The sequence below is a fragment of the Falco naumanni genome, chromosome 4 (assembly GCF_017639655.2).
Source record: "Falco naumanni isolate bFalNau1 chromosome 4, bFalNau1.pat, whole genome shotgun sequence".
Taxonomy (NCBI): Eukaryota; Metazoa; Chordata; class Aves; order Falconiformes; family Falconidae; genus Falco; species Falco naumanni.
Window position 1 is genome coordinate 15,843,215 of NC_054057.1, and position 17,758 is coordinate 15,860,972.

The window sequence follows — 17,758 nt, forward strand, 5'->3', positions numbered from 1 at the left end:
AAAATAACAAACAGCTAAAGGTAAACTTAGCTGGTCACCTTTCCGTCTGAAATCCTGACATTTAACTATGTTTGTTAAGGAATATAGTAACAAATGAGTAGCCACAGCACTAATATAAGGACAAAGCAAAATTACCAATTACGGAAACATCTAGGGCTCTGGGCCTGAATCTTTGATTTCCCATATGGATCTTAAAAATGTATGCATAATTGGCTTCTAACGGTGCATACTCTAGGAACATATTCAAGAATCAACTACAGATATTTTTTCAGACACTGACTAAATATATATTCACTTGTCAGCAAAAAAACCCAAACCCAAAACACCATCATTCTGATCCTTTTAAAAACAAGAAAAAAATAAAAGGAATCTTCTTCCAGCAAAGTGAAATTGTAGTGTTTTTAAAGTAACACATTTTCACTTTTATACGGGAGTGAAGGGGAAAAGAAGAGGAGATGCTTGCAATATTTAAATACTCTTCAAGATACAGGACTAATCGATGTAACTTCTGCCTCATACTTGAGACCTACAGTTTATTAATACACATCAGAATCTTTTCTATGTTAAAGCAAATAGCTATGCCATTCAGGCTCAGTTTCAGTGAAAAAGAATTATTCTTTATGGACAAAGAGAATTAGCTAAACTCAAAATACTGGTGAGATTTCACTTTTCGCAAAAATTATGCAAAAAATTATGTGAGTGTGTAACTGGCTCATTTTGAAGAAAAGAGTGACCCTACAAATTATTAATAAATTAGTATAGAAGATACTGATCAAAACATCTTAACTGATTGGAATGACATAAATCAGAGTAGTCTAAGTGTTGCTTCAAGCATTGGAAATAGAATTGTCATTGGCTACCAATTTGACTTTTCTTAAAAAAAGTTATTCTTTCCCTCAGTGTACCTGTTTTGGATATATGCAATATGCGTTAATGTTTTCCTCTTTAATTCAGTACACATTGACACCTACAACAGTTTAACTTTATTTATCAGGTGTGTTTCAGAAACTGAAAAATGTCTCCAGCTGATTTAGCAGCTGAGGCATTACTCATCAGAATATCTGATTACTGGCATATTAAGCAATGGAACAGAATAAACATGAAACATTACATCTCCCAATACATGTCATTTAATTACTACTAACCAAACAAATATCGAGATGGCTTTATATTCAAAATGTATTGCATGATCATGAAAACAGCAATCCACAATACTGATCCTTTCTAAAACGTTGTAATTATCAAGTATACCACGGCACTTAAGTTTTTCTTTAGAATTTCTCTATGTGCCTGTCTCTTAAAGATAATGGGTCTGATACTTCTCATTTAAAGCAATTGCAATGGTTGTGGTCAGGCACCCTGATAGAAGAGCCAGCCAGAAACACAGGCAAAAACAGTAACAGTTGCAGAGGTGTGACACCTACCACCTTCTTCCCTAATCAAACTCCCTCCGCATGAAACCCCTGAAAACCCGGTTTCTCAGAGTTGTAACCCTTTAATCGTCAATAAACATATAGCTGTACGCATACAGAAAGCTGTGTTTAAAAAAGGTAGTTGATAGATAAATTTTGCCACTTTCTTTCAATAGCTTTAGGCCAGATTTCTTTATTCTGAGTAATTTATTCTAATATAATATCTTAAAACATACAATAGTAAATTATTAAGACCTGTTTTTTCTGTTCAGACCACTCTTTATTATTACTCTCCTTTTTATTACTGTGCAGTCTGAAAATACGCGAGTATCAGACTAGGTTTCATTTGAACAAATATCCAAACAGGCTGTGCATGGACTTCGGATTTCCTTAACGCCGCAGAAAAATTTCCTCTTCCTTTTCTAGCTGAAAACCCTGAGCCACTGTAAACACCTCTTGCTATCTAGAGGCTTGGCTCCCCTAATGCAATCCAGTCATAAGAATCTACTGGTCAAATGAATTTCAATGACTAGCAATCAAAATTTTCCTTAAAGCCTGCAGCATGGAGGTAGTAGTTGTAGGGTTTTTGCAGTTATGGCAAGGAAACACTGTATTTCTTAACGTCTTGGTTCTCAATTTCTCACCTGCGTGAAATATGGGTAAGACCATACTCCAGGCATATTTACGGACACCGTTGAAGAAAGGGTAGGAGTGATGGAGACAATAGCTAGAAACTCCCAACACCACAACATGATTACAGTATGTTTTCCTTTCCTTGTTCTTTCAATTCACAGAAAATTTGATTCCAGCTTTTAGAAATCATCATTCTTTCCCCCTTTTTATTTCAAAATGGTTGCATATTTTTCATTCACGAAAAGGTTAAAGGCGTTTCCCCATTGCAGGAGGGATTATCTTACCAGAGGATTCTGGGACTGCAGATGTATACTGCGGCAAAATCCTAAATTCATCGGCAAAAAAAAATCATTTCCAGACCCCAGCTGCTAAAAATAATAGAATTATAGTAAATCATTGATAAGATTAAAACATAAAGCCATTTTTACGTTCCAAAGTGCTCTAAAACATGAGTCTTTTCTCTTAATTCATTTCTTAAATAATGCAAATTTTAAAGTAGCTTTTCTATCCCAAGCACGCAGCGCCATGAAATCGATAATTTTTGATCTTTTGGTTAGTAGGCAACATGGTGAGCTATTGCAGTGACTGCAGGCAGCAGACATGTTCTTGTCAGCTAAAAATTTTCATATTGTTTTTGAGTCCATGGAGATTTGCGGATGGGATACAGCCAGTTATATCTTCAGCTTGCACTTTGCTGGGGGGACGTAAACCAGCACTGTTTTAGATGCATGTATAGATATAGATATATGTTTTAAAAACAAGAAGCATTACTGGATTTTAAACAAAAAATTATGTAAAAAGAATGGCTGGTGTGATTATAATCGCATCATGCAGGGTCCACGGTTTCCATTTAGTGAAATTTCGCAGAGGGCAACTTCTTAAGAACATCCCTGCTGTGCAGAGTGAAAAGCATGAACAAACCAAAGACAGAATTCATCTGTGTTTATATTTTACAGACAATGAAAAACCTACTCTTTGTATGCCTTTTTTTCCACCTTATTATTTCACGAAAACTGCAGCATTTTCCCCGCCCCCACCCGAACACTCACCACCCCAGCACTGCGGTGTTCGGTGTTTCTTTCTTTCTTTTTTTCCATCTCTTCTTCTTCTTTTTTGCTTTCACAAATTCTGCACGCGCCATCTTTGTCTATTGTTACTCTTTTCTAATTTCTCTTGCCCATTCTCTTTCAAATCAGCTAATAAACAGAAGGCTAAATGCCTGATCAATGCTTATGTGTTATATTCTCACCAGCTTTTTCTTTCTGAGAAATAAAAATAAAAAAAAAAACAAACAACACAACAAGCCAACACCCCATGCCCCAAAATTTCTGTATTACCATAACCTGTTGTATACAGTGGTGATAAAAAACATTATTAACATAATAGCAACAGCTGCAGCCTAAATAGAAGCTATGAGATAATAAATGTGCTACAACAAATTAATTTGCTGCAGGTGCTTGTGCTCTGAACTGCGTAACCCAAGCCATTTCAAGTCTGAATACAATTATTATTCCCCCCACATGCTAAAACAAAGTGCAGAGTGAAACGTCCTGTTATTATAAATATCTTGTCCTGTCCCCCGAACATTTTTGCCATCAGTAAAGAGTGGAAGAAAGGATTTTAAAACCTTAGTAGAAAGCTGTGGCATTTAAAAATATTTAAAGAAGCTCCAAGTCATGTCCAGGCTTGAAGAGATAATGTCTGTTTATACATTAATTTGCACCTATTGTCTCTTAACCAGAGCTCTATAGGTACCGACGCACTGAGGTATTACATACGTGGAATTGGCAAGGCAGGGGCTGTAAACATCTCATTAGTAACAGATGCATATTTGTATGTGTTGGTGCTTCCATTTACTTCATTGCAGAGAAAAAAATATCTCTTTGCAGTTTGGCTTGTATAATGTGCAGTGAACTAAGCAGGGGGTTTTATTGGTTTTTTTTCTGGTAAATTTAGTGTTTATGGAAGCCTAGTTACCTTACAGGCATGCACCAGTAGCATGTTGCAGCATTCTTCAGACTACGAAGATGGGAAGTTAAATGAAGCCAAGTGGTCTCTTTTCATTTGGGCACCATAATGTAAAAATTAACCATGTGCTTTTTGCTTCCTTTCCCCCTGCTCCTTTTTTTGCTGCTCACAGACCTAATTGTCTGAAACCTGGTGAAAAGGCAAAATTAAGGGCTCAGTTGTGCTGACTTTACTAGCTTTATCATTGCCACAGCATACATGGCTTTTTTTTTTCTTTGCAAATGTAATTAGAGAACTTGTGTGTTTTAAAAGATTGATTATTCTCATGGTGTAACCTTGAAATGTTCTTTCTGTGATCCTAAAAAAAAAAAAAAAAAAGTAGCCTGTATCCTAAGAGAACTAATCAAACTAATTCCTTGCACAGGACGTATTTCTTCTGTGTTTTAGCGTAGGTTTCTAGCGGTCAGAGAAGCTCGATGAAACACCTGTGCTGAAGCAGGGCTGACACAGTGCTGTCTGGGAGGGTGGTGCAGATGGAGAGGTGCACTGAAACCCCACCGATTGTGCAACCTTTGGTGGTGGTGATGAGCTCTTGTTCACATGAGTTGGCCAGGGGAGGTCAATTGGATTACTCATGAGCGAGTGCGACGTTGCACAACTTGTCTCTAAGCTAGAATTTGCATGTCTCAAATCCCTTTTACCCAAAGAAGAAAACGTATAATCAATTAAGCAAAGATATATATACTGTGCTAGTGAAAATGGGTTTGGTTTTAATGCTGCTTTTGTATCAAACTCTTTTTTTTTGTTTTCTGTGGCTTCTTCACATCTACTCCAAAGGTCTGATTTAAGTTGTTAGTTGGGCCCAGCTTCCACCTATGTCCCTAGCTATTTTCTCAGAGTAACAACTGGGACATGAATTCCTAAAATTGAGGCATTCATCTCCATAATAGTTCATGGTAATGTGTCTCCCAGTCATCATCCAAGTGAGTAAATAGTATAGCATTTCTGCATATGAAGCACAGGGTGAAAATGTGCTTTCGCACACCTCTGTGCAGGTATTTCTACAGCCCAGTGTGTCCTTTCTCCTGAAGTAAAGGTGGTGCTACAAATGAGTGGTGCTTTAGTCTCTGTCCCTCAGACCCTCAGTATCATGCTCTTAAGAAGCAAGGTGCTATTTATGTTCTCAAAGGATGTCTATATTTTCCTGGCAGCTGATTTCAGTAGGGAAATTAGATCAACATTTCATAACTTGTTCATCTATCTAACTGGTTCCTGCTGCTGAAGTACCCAAACACCTGCCTGGCTCAGGCTATCAGGACCACACCACACAGGGCAGGAGATTACAAACCAAAACCGGAGAGTTGAGACAGAACTCAGGGGCGGGTTTTCAGGTTCTTCAGGCAGTTCATGGAATACCCCATACCATCCCTTGCTCCTGCTAGCAGATGCTTTTGGAAAATTGCTGTCTGCCAAGCAAAACAACTTGGCATTCAGCAGAAAAACTGGAAGAGGAACCATAGTTGACCGAGGCCTACACAGGAGAAATGCATGTGTAGGAGAACAGTGACTTTACACCATGTAATACTTTGCTATGGATAGGTCCCTCGCAGCCCATCCCCAGCCAGCTCACTTGCCAGTCCAGAAAAGGCTGTCGCCACGTCTCAGGGCACGGGTGTTTTACGGCTGGAGGTTTTTGGGCTGGGGCAGAGGTTCACAATTTCTAAGCTCTTTTGCCCCCTTGCAGGGCTGGACAAGTCAGGCTCTCTCTCCTTGCAGCAGATTACCGCCACCACAGAGGGATGGCTTGCAAAGTGTCTTTGGGGGAAGGACTTAACCCTGAACGCCCAAGTCTCTAGAAGCAGAATTAGGCAGAGCGCTTTGCCAGCTTTGCCAAGAGATTTACTCACCCCTGTGCAGGGGCCTGCTGCATGGGAAATACTACAGGGCAGAGGCAAAGCTGCTATGGTTTTGGGGGAAGCCCCAGGTGGGAGGGCTGGATTGGCAGCTATTTCCTTCTCATAAGCTTCTTCCTTTGCCCTCCCAGTGTTGCTGTCTTTGCCATTGCCTTTCTCAACCATCAGGTTCCTGGTCCCATTTTAGAAGCCACTCAACTTCTCAAATTATTGTTTTTTTGAAGCTGGTTAATGCCACTGCACAGTGAAGCCTGTCTCCTACATAAACAAGGTGGTGAGGTCTCCTGATGCAGTGCATGGTACAAAGGGATTCAAGTATGGCTGAGCTTGTTCTGCGGAAGGAAGAAGGAGCTGATCAGGAGGTCTGTCGGGGGAGGGATCTGCAGTGTGAATGGGAAAAACCCAGCAGGAGAAGGGGGGACGTCAGCTGCCAGCACCATCTCCTTTGAAGATCTCCGCAACCGCAACCGGAGGGAGGATCAGGTTGCCAGCAAGTCCTCTCTTCCCAAAACATCCTGCCCCTAAAAAAAGGAGAGTGGAGCACAGATTGCCAAGGGCCTTTTCTAGTCGCCCCCTCACCGGAGAGTCCCATAAGAGGGCAACAGTCCCTGTGATGGCTCTGCTGTAGCCGGGCTGAGGGGCAGGGACACATGCCCTGACCATGTAACTCGCTAACCCGCTGCATTTACCCGCTGCGTTTAGGATGGAAAGCATTTTCTTTGTGGTGCTGGAAACTGCCAGCACCCAGGGTTTTATTTGCTTTCAGACCCATTTGTTTCTAACATACTGTCATGCCTGAGTAACTAGCAAGCTTCACGCATGTATGTTGTTTTGTAAGCTCTTGGGCTGCATTATTCAGTGAGTGACTGTACAAGTCACAGGGTCAAAGATGGGAGAGGGGATACTTTTCTGAACAGGTGAAGATGGCTGAGAAAGAGTAAAAATAATTAATTTTTGGCATTAATTTTCAAATTAATGAAGGCTTGAACAACAAGAAAAGAAAAGCTTTTGGCTTGGACACAGTTAAATATGAGTTTCACATTTTTTGTAAGTACAGATGATTCAAATCTATTCATTATTTGAAATTCATATCTACTCCTGTGCAAGAAGTGTAAAAACTATACTGACTTTTAGGAATGTCCCTCAAGACCTTTATACACCTACATTCTGTTGCTTTTCCTTTCATCCTCTTGTCAGTCAATACTTAACCCTTTTGGATTCTGACCTTTTGATAGTGTGAGGGCTTGGTATAGAGCTGGTCAGATAGTTAAAAGGATATTCTTGCATATTTTCACAAATCAAAGCACCATGCTTGGTTTACTGTGATTTGTGGGTTATATTATTACAAGCACACAGGAGCTTGTTCACTGAGGCACTAAGTCTCTCAAAATCTTCTCTAATTTGTTTCACAAACCCTTATTTATTTCAAAATTAATCCCATACATTTATTATTTTTTATTCTTTCTTGTGTATTAAATCAGATATTTATAAAAGCACCCCATTTCAAATTAGCAAGTGTAAAAGTTTCTGTATGATTTGTACAGCCATTGAGCCCCCCTAAACAGTCAGAGTAAATGGTTTGAAACAGAGCATATGAGGCTGGTTAGTAAGCACTGATATAATTTTCAAAAAATCCTTTGGCCCAAAGGGTAGTAAATATGTAAAATAACGACTAAACAAAAATAACCATCTTTACACATCTAAAACATTTCTAAGTACATACAGGTCTGAGGCTCATAGTAATATCCTTGACTGTCGTCTAGTATCAGGAATATAAGGAAATTGTTACAGAAAAGGTGACAATAATACATCTTGTTGGAACTGAGAACCAAAATGAAGCAGCTGTACATCAGAGAGAAAATCTGAACCAAGAGACTGATAATGAGTGTGGCAAGTATTTTTTCTTGCTTATGGGTGTAAAAGCCAGCGAAGTCTCCGTTTGAAGACAAAGCATATAGTAATGTGATCATAAAAATCTCCTAATGGGGACTATGTGATGTATGGTAAATGTATTCCTTTCAATATATCTACACACAGTCTTTCAAGGGTGCCTCGAACTGTACCGGGGATACGACAGCATCAGCGTAGCTAGATCTGGGCAGAGCTGAACCTCCTGTTTCCTTATTATTGCTATTATTTGTGCTGTTATTATTTAATATGTATATTGCAGCAGCTCCTCAGAAGCTCGGATAAAAAACGTCACCCCGTTTTTGTAAGGTAGCATGCAGACATTGCCAAGACACTGTCGGTGCTCTGAAAAGCCTGCAATTGATGGAAACAAGTGACATTCAGAGGGTGGGGAGACGAGTACCAAAATTATAGGTGGGGCTGGTACTATTACCTGTTATTAAAGGCTTGCCTGACATTCACATTTTAAGACCTGGTTTTGGTGGTTTGTAACTACTTAGTAAACTTTAACCATTTGTCTTTCACTAGACTTCCGTCCCTGGCTGCCAGTGCTGCTCAGTTGTTATTACGAGGCTGATTTATTTAATTTAGGCTTGGGTGATGACAGGGTTTGGGCTGACAGAGGGAGCAGAAGCTTTTAAAAAATACAAAGAATTTTTATCATTGTGCCTTTCACTGTTTATCTGAACTGGGGACTCAAATACTGTAATATCCTGTTTCCTCGTACTCCCCCAGCTGTCTGTCTGCATCCATCAATGAGCTCTCATCTTAGATTTGTCTTTCTGTTCTGCATTTGTACAGTACCTTATACAGCCGGGTGCTGGCCCATGACTTGTACACCTATAAGCTACAGCTGTGTCAAAAAATACCCTGGTTTTGCACAGGACAAATGCTTTTGGGAGGCAAAGAAATATTTCCTGTCCAGAAATCCTTCATGCTCTCTTCCTTATTGATTGTGAGTCCCAAATTGCTTACCTTTCCTTTCACACTTAAAGTGCTGGAAATGTTTCATATTCAAATATGAGTGGTTTTTCTTGTCAACAGCAATTCCTTTTAGTAAATTCTGTTTCTAAAAATAAAAAGGCTGATTTTCAGGCTCTATTTAAACAGAGGCACAGTGCTATTTGGGGATCGAGCCGAGCAAAAGCTTTTTCCCTCTACCCATGTGTTTGGAAGCAGCACAGAGAGGAAGGGAATGAGCCACTGAGTTCATGTTTCCGCTGGAAATGCAAAACAGAGGGCCAAGATTCATTAAGATTGTTATACTAAGTCAATATGACCTTTCCCTTTGTATTTTGCTTCCTTTGATTGACTTGAAATTGGACTAAGCACCAAGCACATGTGTTCAAGACTTCTGGAATTTCTTCAGCAAAGGTCGATGTTTTCAACTGTAAGGAGATCATTGTTTCAATAGTGATTTTTGTGTTACCCATAAAGCCTTACAAGCCATTTCATTCACCTCTTTTATAGTCTGTATTCTTCACCCTCATTAAACTGAAGAGTTGACAAAATCTTACATAATTTGGCCCTTTAGAATAAATGCAACAATCACTGGATTGGTGTTACAACACCAAGTTGTTAACATGCACTTTTCATACCTGAAGCACAATCCTGCAAAGTGTTTCGGGTTCTTCTGCTTCAGTTTTAATTTTAATTATGAGCATTTTTGTCCCCCAGCAGAGTGAACATCCCTGACATTTGCAGGATCAGTCCCTACATTTAACAAAGTCAATAATGAAAAAGTTTTAGGCTAAATGTTTGAAGCTGTTCCTATTGGGATTAAGGATGGTTTCCTAAATGCAGACCTATGTTCTCTCCTTGTAACCTGGTTATGGACCGTGTAATCTATGGCAAACTTTTAGAGTGTAATCACACGGAAAAGTTGTTGGCCAAAAAAAGCAAGCAAACAACACAAGATCTCAGCAAACCGCAAATGTACTTTGAGATCCAAGTGTGGGCAGACCCAGGAGATGAAGACTATGCCATGCATCGTGCAGAGGGTAATTTTCTGCTGATTTGAAAAAAAGAAAAAACACCACACTCTCTAACAAATCTGATTTGACCTAAGATCTTCATGTGGCTGTGATTTGTGATTAATTTATTCTTTCCTTTCCTTCCTAGCTTTCAATGATGTAGCAAAACACATCCCCCTCCTCTTCTACCTCTGTCTTTTAAAAGTAGTCCACAGTCCTTGCTCACAGGTTTGCCAGCTGAAAATACAAAAGTGACTTTTTTTTCCTTTTTGGACCATACTCTTCACACACATGCACATGCACAGAACTCCTCCAGGGGCCAATGTGAGTGTATTATGCAGAGATTGAGAAGAGAATACAACCCTGTCTTGCTGGTGTTTTTCTGAGGATCAGGTGGAAAGATGATGTTTGCAGGACACATTTTGCTGGCACCATGCCAGGCTCATGCCAGCTGCTGCAAATGCACGGTAATAAGGCTATTTCTATGCAAAAGAGCTTATTGCTAATAATTTCTGTCAGCTTCTAACCGATTAGTGTTTTGTTGTTTTGCTGGGTTTTTTTTTAAATCAGATGTTTACAAGAGGTATTTTATTTTATTTTTTTAATGCAGTGTTCTAATGCAGCGCTAATGGTTATCAGCTCCATCTGACTCATCCAGCCCAGAAACCAACTTATGTTGGTTTCTAATGGTAAAAGCTAAAGCAAGAGATAAAATAAAAAATATTTCCCCAAACAACTTGATTTTTCCTCCCCCCTGGAATTAATGTGAACAAATTTCACAGTAAGAAGCAGAATCTGTGAATAGCCAGGAGGTAACCATTTGGGCTGTAGGTGCGTGCTGCTGGGAGGGGGCACCAAATGGTGGATGGACCTGATAGGAGTCAAGAATACACAAGACAAATTCTTTAGAAACCATCAGCCCTAAAGTCATGATCTCATGATCTGATGCATTAAGGGCACTGTTGAAGAGCTGTGTTTTGCCAAAGTATCCATTTTGAGCTGTTCTGGTAAGATACGATAACTAGAGGCATGGTAGGGGATCCAGTAAATGTCCCTGTGAGCATTAGACAATCTCTATTCTTTTTCTCGTGGTGCTACAGCTTCTTCTTTTTTTATTTCTAAACAATAAGGAGCAGAATGAGAAAAAAAGAAAGAAGTGGTTGGTACCAGTCTGGTTTCTAGGTAACATATCTGTATCACAAAGCAGGCACCAGAGCTGGCATAGGCCATCAGAGGGCCCCGGGGGCTAAATTGTTCATGAAGACCAAAACTTACCAGTAGCTGGTCTTTCTTCCATGGCAAGGCTGAGTGGGATGGAAGAACCTGAATTTCTTGCTGATCCTGTGTGTGGCTAGACAAGTCTTCACCAACAATCCCATGTCTTTCATGAGCTTGAAATCCACATTAACATTTTAAAATGACAAGCAATGATTGTGTGAGCTTTCAGGCTTTCCAGAAGCCTATTTATAGCCTCTTATATGGACAACCAAGTTCCAATGTACACCAATATCCTCAGCTGATTTTATTAGCTGAGCCTCTGTTAGATCCACATCCCCAAACACCACTTCCCATTCTAGAGGGGCTCTCACATAGCTGCATCTTTACCCTCTGGCTCTCCTCCAAACAAGATTTGCAAGAGACAAATCTCTGTTCAAGTGGGAAGTGCCAGATTTATCCCTGGTCTGTATGACGGAAGAGAGCTGGCTTGATTTCTCCATTCAGGCCTGCATTGAGTCCTTATCATGTCAGCAATGTAGTATCACATGGGAGGTGAATTCTTTTGGCACTTCACCTAGCCCAGCCTGTCCTCTGAAACATCCAGTTCGGAAGAAAAGTCAGCATGAAAGCATCTCTGATGCTCTTGTGGGGGTGCCCCCACTTAGTCAAATCTTCTGGAATAGGGGAAGAGAAAGGAGAGCTCAGAGTGAACTTCATGGGGTTACGGAGGCCAGAGGTACTGCTGTATTTAACTCACCTGGCCCTTTTCTAGAAGGAACCTAGTTTTGATTTTAAAATTGCCAGGGCCAGGGAAACCAGCAAAACCATTGGGAGGTTCTTCTAGTAGTCAGACATCAGCACTTCTAAAGTCTAGTCTGAACTTGTCCGGTTTCAACTTGCAGCTTCTGGGTGGTGTTGCACCTCCATCTTCTGTACCACACAGCCCAGTATGAAGCCCTGTTCTTACAGACTGATCAAATCCAGTCTTTCATTTTCTCTGTGATAAAGAGATATATTTGCTGTACAAGGCAAATTTTCCTTACCTACTCTGCTTTACAGCTTATTAGCACCCTTCTAGACCACAGACACCAGAATGGGACAAAGTGGCTGCATCTAGACTGTGCCTGAGATACAGACAAATTGATGTGGTGGGCTTAAGCTGTTGAGCTTGTTGAGCAGCTCCATGCATCTACATGACAGCCTCTGGGACACCATGGCATAGGAGGCTGGTGTTCCTCACTGGGAATCCCCATTCTGGCAGCCCCTTCATCTCCTTGGAGATCCCTTGGCAAAGGCCAAGGCACATGCCATGGATGCTCATGGCTGAATGCAGCATATCTGTACGGCTCACCCATATAGATACAAGTTAGATCCCCACTAAAGAGTTGTATAGACCCAAGATTTCTGCTTCCTGGCAGTTCCCCAGAAGTGGAGTCACATCCAATAGACAGGTTGGTTTCACAAAATGAGGCTGCAGGGTTGTTGGGATTCACCATTGGGCTTAGGCCTTCACTGAACGAACCAGTGCCAAATACAACATGCAGCCTCTGTATCCCAAGGTTTTCCTGCCTTCTCTTAGAGACTTGGTCTTTTGGCCACTGTATCTTCTCAGGGATTGGTACTCACCTGGCTATTCACCATGACCAAGCTGTCATAATGACCTCCTACATTGATATCTTCTTCACACTTCTTATTGAGGTGTATTAGAAAACATGCTGTTTGCTTACTAACAGCTCACCCTGCATCAATGATCTCTCCTCTTTCTTTCATGCTTTCTTTCTGTCATCTGCCAACTTTATCAGCAAGGATTTTATATTTTCTTCCAGGTCACTGATAATAATGCAAAGTAACTCAGCTGGTTTTGTTGGCAGAAAGAGCCCGTGGGACTGTCCTGTGCAACTTGCGTCCTTAAAAAATCTGGGTTTCTTGTATCAACCACAAACTCCCCCAAAAGGTAAGCTGCCTAGGAAATTACTCCTATCGATATCCCACTGGTATTCCAGAGCACAGCTCTACTGCACAGGGAGAAGAGATTTACGCATATTGAATTCACTGTTACTACTTTGACAAATAGCATAATCCCTTAGAGCTAGTTCCTGCATAATCACTTCTGTATGTTTTTACCGACCTTAGAAACGGAACTAGAGATAAGAATAGTTGAGAAGGCGGAAGACAGCTTACCAGACCCTCCTTTGCTCCAGGCTGATGCAAGCTGCCCTGGAAACTGTTAAAGGATTGCTCCAACTTCCAGTGTTTTCTTCAGTTTTGTGGTGACAAGGACACCCTTTCAAAGGTTTGGGTTAAAAGAGGAATGTATTTTGAAGGAATGCAAAGGAAGAAAACACACTTTTTTCTTCCATAACAGTCCAAACAAGTATCTATGTGTGTGGTTTAATCATGGTACAGACAGATCTGCCTCTGTGATGCTTTCATGCATCAGATGCTCTTCAGAGGGAGTCAGGCAGGGCTGCAACCCCAAACAGATGAAATAAGTTTAATGATCAACTGAAATGGAAGCCAGCATTATCTGGTTTAAGACATTTTAATGCTTTATCTTTACGAGCCTGAATTAAACTTGTGATGACTCCATGTTGCCTGCTCCTTCCAATTAAGCATTTTGCAGAAACATGTTCACCTTGTGATCATGTATCTGGAAGTATCTATGACTTTTGCTGCTCAGAATGTTCTCAAGAAGAATGTCTTCTTGAGATATCCACGTGCTATCAAACATGGGATTTTTATTTGTCTGGATTCCTGAATTCTCAGAAGTAGCAAAGTCTTCCTCTAAAGGTGAGGGCTGCCTGACATATCACATATGGCCAGTGAAGTTTTAGCTAATGAAACTGTGATAGCATCAGATGCATTTCATGTCTGTCTTTGAGAGGAATATAATGGAGCTGAGCGAAGGCTCTGCAGAATTTAAAGGCCATTCATGTGTTAGCAATATAGATTCTGCGTGGTGCTGCATCTTCAGGCTTACTGTTGTAAAAGTGTTTGTAACATTTTCAGGGGTTACAGCATCAAGAAATCTGAGCAGTTGCATTTACCAGTCTGTCAACAAGTTATCTGAAAAACAAGAACTGGGTTCTTAGCTCGGATGGATTGATTTATTACCATAGTGTATTATGTGCCCATATAATATACAGGGCACACACTCAAATCTTTTCTGCTAAAAATAAGATTCAGTAACAACATATACTTTATTTTTCACACTCCAGCAAGTGTGCACCGGCATGCAATTTTATGACTTAGAGAGAAATGAAAGCTGGATAGCATGTTTTACTTCATTTCTGATTTCTGATTTTTGAATGTCCGTATGTGCTTCTCCCCAGTACATACTATGTCTGTTCCAATACCTAAATGTTAACAGACATGGCAGAGCAAGAAGAAACCACTGAGATATTTTGTACTCCCTCTAAAAAAGTTTATTAAATAATATACTGCTAATTCACACTCTTTAGAGACCAGTCAGATATTTCCAGAGCTGTCATATACCTAGAGCTCTTATTTTTGCAACATATATAAACACAAATATTAATGCAAACATATATTAATGAAAATGCATCAAGACTGAGTAGAATTGAACTGTAATTGTTGAAGGCCACACACTAGAATACACTGTATTCCTTTGTTTATTAACTTAAAGAGATCCCAGCCTGACTAAACATGATTTTTTTTCAGTGGTTTGCCCGTGATTAGTGCCTCTGTGAGGTTCTAGTATAATTTAATTTGTTATAAGCAATGTCATTTTATCAGTAGCACGCCACATGTATTGCCTGCGCATTTTCTTAAAGTCTAATTAACCTTCAATATCGCATGGGTTAGTTAGTGTTGAAGGCTTGAGTGCTGGGGTTGTTTTAGCTTGTGTTTTCTTTTAACACCGACCTTTTCAAATTCCCTCCTAGATAATAGGATACGACTTTTAAATGGAAGGTATAGCTTTCAAAATGATTCAACATAATAAGAGATAAAACAACTGAGGAACTGAAAAAGCAAATAGTGCCTCTGACTTAAAAGGAAAACAACTATCAGTGCCCCTAGCGATTCTCTAATTTGGAGACATTTGAAAAAGACAGGTCTTAAGAGGGAAAAAAAAAGCGCCCTAAACTGAAAACCACTGCTTCAGCATTGTGAATTTCAACTGGCAGGAGGTAAGAAGAGTGCAGATGAACAGTATCTGATGTAAAGCTTCATGGCACAGAGTTAACCCACCAGCAAATGTGAGCAGGAGCAGTGAGCTCAGGCTGGACCAGCACTCTGCTTCATGTGGCCATGGCAGCTTTTGCTCCATGTTACCAGCCTGAATAGGAGGAATCGGCTTATACCAGAGGAAGAACAGTTCTGATTGCAAAAGAAAGCTGGGGTATGCCCTGCTCTAAATTGTTGTGCTGTGGCCGCATCAGCTGCTGGGTTCCAACCGCTCAGAAACACCCATGACTCCCACGGTGTAATCTGAGCTCAGCCTCAAGCTGCTGTGCCTTCAAAAAGGTCTGGAGGACCCAAACCAAGGCCATGATGGATGTTTACCAGTCTCAGGAATCATCGCTGGGAACTGCTGTGGCTCTAAAAGTAAGATCTTCTTTTGGGGTAGGGTGGGGAGATCATTTTATGAAGAGACTAGTCTTCAGTGTGTGCCAGAAATAGGTATAGTCTCTGCATTTTTTCGTCAACTCTCCAGATTTTATTTACATTATTTAGTGCTGTTTGTTTAGTACTGCCCCCCTCCCATTCCCCCTCTTTTTAAGGAAAGATGCCTGGGTCATTTGGTGGTGGAAATACCTGGAAACCATTACCTTATCATACTCCGAAGGCTCAGATTGCAGAAGGAGAATAGAAGAAGCACAACTGTATTTATTTGGGGGGTTTAATCTTATGCATTTAAAACAAATCCATTGATCATTCGAAACCTTAGTCCTGATCTGTGAAGGCTCAGGATTGCTAATACTATTAGCATATGCACTGAAGAGTTTCAGCTGATGAAGCTGTGAGTGGCGTGCTCTCTGGTATGCTCTCTCAAGGGAAAGTCAGGCTCAGGAGATGAGGTTTGACTTCATTTACTCCATGTGACCTTAGACTGCTGCTTAAAACAGTCTGCTCTTTGTTTCTCCAACTGTCAAATGAAGATAATGATTCTTACCCATTCTTAGGACAGCACTTTGAAATTTATAAATGAAAATATTATTTATATTCAAGAGGTTCCCAGACAAGGAAAATGAATGATTTCCATAAATGCAATATATTTCTTCCTTGCATCATTCCAGTCTGGAACATCATGTCTAGTTTCTGGCAGTTGCACACACTGAGGATGGGTGTGAGAAACCAGCACTTATCATAATTTTATATGTATGTACAGTCCCTCTCTACAGCAGCCCTCTGTGTGTAATTTTCTGTATATAGGTATTTATGTGTGTGTATGTATGTGTCTATAACAGATACACAGAATACCACTAGAGGTGAATGTGAACCTTTCCCATCTCACGTTCATGAGGCTGACTGCCTCTGTTGTGCTCTCAGAAAGCAAAGCTGGTAAATACTTCCTGTGACTTTAAAAGGTCAAAAACTCTATCAGTGTGTTGCCTAGTGAAATACATACATTAGAAACATTACTAGTTAGAAGGGTGACGTAACGTTTGTCACAGGATGATGCCAATGTGCCTACTTTAACACAATGTTTAACTAAGGTCCGGTCTGCATAATTTTGGTTTCTGTCCAAATGGTAATGAAAATTCCCAGTGGACCTCTGTGAAAGGGTGATCAGGTGCCAGGGAGCTCCAGGGGAGAGCTCTCTCTTTTTCAACAACAGCCCATTGCACTGGGCAACAATGTCTCTATGGAAGAGTCTAATATCCAAGATAACAAGAGATATATTGCTGCCTGCAAAATGGCAACTGTACCTCCTTCCCTGGTCAACGGACCAGCTTGGAAGCTCACCTCTGCCTTCTGCTGTGGGTCTTCAAGCTCTGAAGAGTCACTGTTAATTTAAATTTTATTCTTCCATCTCCTCCTGATTCTCTGTATTACTGTATCTACAGAGATCTTCAGAGATGCCGGGATTCCTGCTACAGAAATTCCTGGCTGTCTTTGGTTTGACTGCGGTTGCTTTTGAAAGGAAAGTCTACTTTTTTGCCTGGAATCACTGCACTATGTTTATCTTCCCACAGCCCTTACTTTATTAAATATCTCATAATAAAGTTCCAGGGGTTTTGCTTTGTCTCTTGCTCATTCTTTTTCTCCATGCTTATCCTGTTTTCTCTCTGCAGTGTTTGCTACCATCATGTAAACTGTGGTGAGTTGGGGTAAGAAGAATATGAGAGAGTGGTAAATTAATATGGCAGAAATGTACATTGTTGAGGAAAACAGTTTTCTTCATTACTGTTTGTAAATAAACTTGTCTGTTCTTAAGTTTTTAAAAATAAACAGTAAGATTATTTTATATTGGGAAGATGATGAAAGGGAGAGAACACATGACAGAAATAGTTAAGGATGAATACTGGGAAACTTGTTACCATCTTTGATACTAAATCTGTGTTTGGCAACAAGAAACTCAAACACTTGCAGGTGTCCCTGAAAGAGAAACAGAGCATGGAAACTCTTCTGGTGAGATGGCTGCAGGCTGGTGGACCCAAACTTGACCCAAACTTGTGCAGATCTCAGTTTAGATCCTTCCACACAGCAGTAAGCCCTGAAGGATGCTGGCTGTTAAGCCTGATTCTGTCCAGGGCTGGTGCTTCCC

General features: G+C 40.4%; 1 long non-coding RNA gene across 1 annotated transcript; it reads left to right on the plus strand.

Annotated features, from left to right (window-relative positions):
- Nucleotides 1-4,261: 4,261 nt before the first annotated feature.
- Nucleotides 4,262-17,231, plus strand: LOC121087723. The gene is made up of 2 exons (XR_005827712.1): nucleotides 4,262-13,318; nucleotides 14,931-17,231. It is a non-coding gene; the product is annotated as an uncharacterized LOC121087723 (long non-coding RNA).
- Nucleotides 17,232-17,758: the final 527 nt, after the last annotated feature.